Here is a 6,089-nt window from a genome sequence, read left to right as displayed (position 1 = left end):
CAAGGAACGGGGCTGGATGGTGGAAACTGTAGAGAGATCTGAGCAAATATATTGAGCTATATCCCACCTTGAGGATAAGGATATTAATATATTCTCTGATATATGCTGACATTATCAGAGCATACCATCATACTGACAGTCTGCTGATGAGCTGCTTTATCAGGCCTGCCATTTGCGGCGGCCTTGAAAACACTCATGTAATCTTGTTTCATTCAGATCAGGCAGTTTGGCAGCGTAAGTGCCGTTACCTCAGATTTCATGCTCTGATTTGGCGTTTGGAGAAAAGACGGATGCAGCCTGAACTTGCCTTCTTGTCCTATCCGAACACAGGGAAGGGGGAGGGAGAAGGCTCTTGGCTTCACTCAGTCCATCCCGAGCCTTGTAAGTGGTGCAAGGGAAGTTCCTCATGGCAGACACAGATTGCCTGATGCTGGTTATAAATATGCAGCACGTGTCTTTATGAGGCTGTACTGAATACTCCCAAATTCCTCTCAAATGTCACCTCCTTATCACAAACAATGCACTTGGAGACTGGGAAGACCTGCTGAAAATCCAGCAGCGAGAAGGATTTCACGAATTTCTTAGCTCTAACAACAAACTGAACTCTCCAAATCAGACATAAGGCATGAGTGGGAAGACCCATTGCTACTCAGCTGATTTGGCTCCCAAAATAAAGAGCAAGTTCCTCTCCAGCACACACCAACTTCTCCAGGGTGCACGATACAGGCACACAGGCTCTAGGGCACCAGCACTTCTGAGAGTGAAGCCCGTGCACAGTCCTGCAGGGTTACACAGCACCTTTTGGTTAGATCTTGTGCAGTTCGGGTTTGCACATTTTCACTTTACTTCTTTCATCTTGGTTGTAAGGAGAAGCATTATAAATGCAGACACAATTTCAAATAATTATCTGCATTTATGTATAGGCAAGGGCATGCACGTACGCTGAGTGATACAGGAAACAAAATATTATGAATACAGTATATATAGATATCTCTAAATACACCCACAAAAAGCATGTGAGACTCCAGAAAAAAAGTAGCGAGAGAAAACTTCAGAAGCGACAACTGACAGAAGTTGCTAAACCAAAATGATAAAGTAATAAAAAGCTTGTTGGAATAACTATTATCTACTACAGATAAGAATTTCATCAACATAAAATATGCGTTTTCAAATTACTTTTCAAGTCTTTGATGAAAAAATGGCTCTATTTTACGTTATTTACCATGCTTTCTTTACTATCATTATACACAATGAACCTTGCACAGTCCTTTGAAACGGATAATTTTGTGAATCACACTAGCGATAGAGAAAGCCTGCAGCAATAATCATTTCTAAGTAATATCAGGTTGTGAAGTTCTAACTACCTCTCAGAAAGGTAGGATTATGATTTTGCAAATTGTATTAGGAATATGCACTTTTTCTCCCCATTTGAACTCAAGGGGAAAGCTTGCAACAAAGCAACCCAAATTGAACACCAACTGTTGGCAAACATTTTCCTGTAAATCTGTGTCTACTATACTATTATTTTTAAAAATGGGAGACAAGTTTCACAAAATAGAGAGGTAATCAAGTTAATTTAATGCTCCTGAACAACTGAGACGTTACAGAGATGAGCATTGTCATAGGAAAAAAAAATCAGATTAAACTTAACATTTAAACATTCGGCATGGGTTGCAAATAGGCCTGTGACCACCGAAGGCATCGACTAATGAAAGAAACTGAAAGACTGCAGAGCTGTTCCCTAGGACTAACGTTGTCTAAGTCCAGCTGTCCCTTCAAGGTGGGCTGAGGCTAAATGAGCCACTGAGACTCTCTCCATAGCCAGCAGGCAGACACCGAGCAGGTAATTTGGCCACAGGTGGGAAAACCAACTTCCTGGACCAAATTATTTTTCCCATGGAATGTGCAAGAGGCTGAACAAGCAGCTGAGTTGCCTCAGTGTTACCACAAATTGCTTTAATACATCTTGGAAAAGCAGCCAGCATGCAAGTCTATGGTCAGAGGGTGCCCATTTGCTATGCAGGGACCCATACATCCAATGAAGTTTAAAAAACCCAGGACAAGGCGGGTGCTGGGGCTGGAGAGCAGCGCTCACCTCCTGGTCCATCCCCACACAGCCGTGCAGGTGTCCACAGGAGAGCACAATGCAGCTCCATGAGGGACAGCCAGGAGAAATTGCAAACAGCTCACCTGATTGAAAGGATGAGGCTAGCAAAATTATTATATTTATATATTATCATATTATATTAATATATCATAATTATACTATATTATTATTGTAATTCTTATTTTACCCACGTAGAAAAATCGGCCAACTCCAGCATGTTTTGGAGCAAGAACTGCATGACTGGCTGGAAGAGGATTTTTTTCTTCACACGTTTGGCACAAGTTTCCTGTATTCCTGACAGAGAGGGTATTTTTAAGTATCTGGAAACATTTTGTTCTCTTTTTTTGATGAGCATAACCGGATATTTCTTGGAGATGCAGCAAAGGGTGAGGAGCTACAGGCGCAAAGTGCAATATGGGAAATTCCAACTAGGTGTTGGGAAGAAGCATCATAGTGAGAGTGGTCAAACACAACAACAGAGAGGTTGCAGAATCTCCATCCTTGGAGATATTTATGAGACAACTGAGGCCACCTTTGTAATTCAAGTATAAAGCATCCTGTTCTCCTTCACCATCAACCCATTTAGGATCATCATCTGCTGTTACTAGCTCAGGTGGTTACAGCCTTAGCTGACCCCTAGAGCTCCTAGCCCTGCCGAGAACATAAAGAGCAATCACAAGGAGCTCAGCTAAAACGCTGCCTGCCTCCATTGCAGGAGCTTGGGGGCTCGAGAACAAAATACTGGGGAAATTACAGACCTCCAAAGCCATGTTAAAAAAAAAAAAAGAACCATTAAGTACTTGAAAGTCAATCTCAAGATCCGAGAAGTACCAGTTACGGAACCTTAATTAAATGCTCTTAAGTACTCTTTAATTACCTGAATAAATAGCATTTACTGACACAGAATGCAGCTTCCTTTAGAAGGGCCAGTGCTCGCCAAGATGAACGAGCGCTCAAGACCTTGTTTCAACACAATTCAATAACTGAGGAGGAAATCAAGAAACAGAGCCAACAATTACAACAGTCAACTAATTTTAGATGCCCTGTCCAAGATGCTCAGTATTCTGGAGAAAAAAAAAAAAAAAAGAAAAGAAAAACAAACAAACAAAAAACCCAAATCCTAGATAATATAAAGCATAATCCCCAACGGCTGCATCACCACTACTTCAAAGGTTTAGGTTTCCAAACATTTCTGCACTTAATGTGGTTTTATCTACTTTCTTTTCAGCACGGGCTGTGTATAATATACATCTAGATAGGCGTAAATTAAAGTCGAGCAAGAGCTTCCTCTAAGTGCCACTGAAGCCCTCTCATACTCTTTTATGTGCAAATGTAAATTCTTTCCTGATTCACTGCTTTTACAGAAAGGATGGCTCAACTTGCTCCTAAAGTGCCCGCTGCCGCGTTCCAACATTAAGATTTGTACTTTACAAGGTTTCAGTCAAGATTTCATTCAAATAAAGCTGAACAGAACTTTGCCAAGACCTCAGCTCATACTGCCTGTTTGGGAAAGCACTTCCAAGCACTTAGCCCTTCTCATCATATAGCTATGGTCTAGCTAAGTACTTAAGCATAATCCTCAACTGAAAATGAGCTAACTAACAATTTTTCTACTTTAGTTCCAGTTACACTACTAGCAATACAATAATGGCTACAATAATGGCTGCCAGCAAATACGGGGAAAAACTGCTACTCTATTAAAGTACTTTTCATGTCTGCGAGAGGCAGTGTGACCTGACAGACCAATTTTCTGCCTAAGACTCTGCTTCTGAATCCTACCAGTGGGATCTCTTGGATAAATAGTTACACATCCTCCTGCCTCGGTTTCCTCATTTGTAGCAATTAAAACAACTCGCATCCTTTAGAATTGCCTCAAAATGTATTTCTAAGAACTATATGAGATGACCTAGATGCACGGATATACATAAAGCAAGCAAAGCATAAAATATCTACAGATGCACTGTTTTGTTAATGGACCTAAACGTGAAATATTCCAAAAATGTGAAACAAAACATATATTTACAGGATTGTATCAAGTACATGGGCTTTGCTTACAATTACAGTGGGAAAGAAAACCCAAAAACTAAAACACAAAACAACAACAACAAACCCTCAGCTAACATGGCCAGAGTCCAGGACCATTTGTTTTAAATATCTAATAACTGCAATTGTCTAGTGACCTCTCCAGACATCTGGAGGTAAATATGTATTTTTTTAATTCTCAGAAGTATTTGCCCAACTTCCAGCAAAATAACCAGCAAGTGGCACTAGAGCAGAGGCCGCTGGCGTCGCTCTCCCCGAGCAGGAGCTCGCCAGGCACTGAGGCTGCTCAGGGACACGGGCGGCTCTGGAAACACGTTCCCAGAGGAGCCCAAGTTGTGTAAGACTTTCCCTGACACCCCTCACTCCCCCTCCCTCATGGAACAGCAGGAAAGGCACCAAACCTTCCCCTGCTCGCCCAGGAGCCCCAGGTGCAGCCCGAGCAGGCTGCCCTGTCCTGGAGGGCAGGAGGGTTTAACAGCACTGACCATGGCTAGGCCCCGGGCAAGCAGCGCCAGGGAACAGGCTCAGGCACGTCCGGTTAGGCGGGAGAGAAGCAGCTCTAAGGTCTCCAGGCTTCATCCTGCAAGTTCTTCTTGCAGGAGGATCTGGAGAGCGGCACAGGCTGTGGGGTACAGGAGCACACAGCCTCCGTGGGGCAGCACCTCGCGGAGTTACCTGAGACCCATGAGGGAAATCAGAGGCGAGCAGAGCTCATCCTGGCTTTGTCCTGTCTCCTCCGAGCAGGCAGACCTTGCACATCATCTACTAATGTCCACATTCGCCTTCTCTGAGTTAAACACCAAAACTCTGAGTTTGACATGCACAATAAGGCCACTCACTGTCTAATAAATGAATCGTGTACAATAGCATAACAAACTGTTTCTGATACATGATCACTCAATAGTAAACATTTCAAGTGAGAATTACCCAGGAGTTCCAATTCTTCTAATGACTACTCACTATCAAATCTGCTCCGGTAGAACAATGATAATTTGAAAAAAAAAGTTATAAATGAATCTGTTAGGCTGGAAACTTAGCTACAGCAGCACTGGCAAATGAATTTGCACAACAGACACCCGAGAACAAATCACAGCAAAGACACATTGAGAGCCACCAGCACCGGGCTCCTATGCCTGATGAATGCTCTTTGAAACCGCTTTAGCTCCTCACAAACGCCTAGAACTGCCTCATCTCACCTACCAGAAACTGTCCCTGCCGAAATCCGACACTTCTTTTCTCGGCTGCAATACCAGGCTGTGTGGAGCATCCCACAGAAAACGCATCATCCCACGAAGTCTTTTCCTTTCCCCTGCCAGTGAGGACGAGGATCCTGCTGACCAACCCTCTGGGGCGGGAGCGGACGCTGCCAGCCCTGCCCGTTTGGGACCGGGAACGCTCCCGAACGCTCCCCCGAGTCCGCTGGGACCGGGAACGCTCCCGGCCGCTCCCCGGTGCCCGTCGGGGCCGGGAACGCTCCCGGCCGCTCCCCGGTGCCCGTCGGGGCCGGGAACGCTCCCGGCCGCTTCCCCGCGCCCGCTGGGACCGGGAACGCTCCCGGCCGCTTCCCCGCGCCCGCTGGGACCGGGAACGCTCCCGGCCGCTCCCCCGCGCCCGTCGGGGCCGGGAACGCTCCCGGCCGCTTCCCCGCGCGCATCCTCTGCGGCCCCGGCCGGCAGCGCCCGTTGCACGTTAACCACGAAGCCTCCACAAGCAGCTCCCTTAAGTACTCCTATATTCTGAGCAATCCTTCCAAAAGAGTCTTAAGGACTTGTGCGGTCTGCGGCGTGCTATCCTTAAAGAAAAACGAAGGATAAAGTTGCAGGAAAGAGGAGATCGCGGAAACGAGGAGGAGGCAGCGGGGCACTTCTGCGCTGTGAGCGCTCGCCTACCTCGGCGGCACACGAGGCGACAGACTCCGCTGAGCCGAAAGACAAGAAAA

The sequence above is a fragment of the Nothoprocta perdicaria genome, unplaced genomic scaffold, assembly GCF_003342845.1.
Source record: "Nothoprocta perdicaria isolate Ctin4 unplaced genomic scaffold, notPer1 scaffold_220, whole genome shotgun sequence".
Taxonomy (NCBI): Eukaryota; Metazoa; Chordata; class Aves; order Tinamiformes; family Tinamidae; genus Nothoprocta; species Nothoprocta perdicaria.
Note: the sequence above shows the minus strand (reverse complement) of the source record.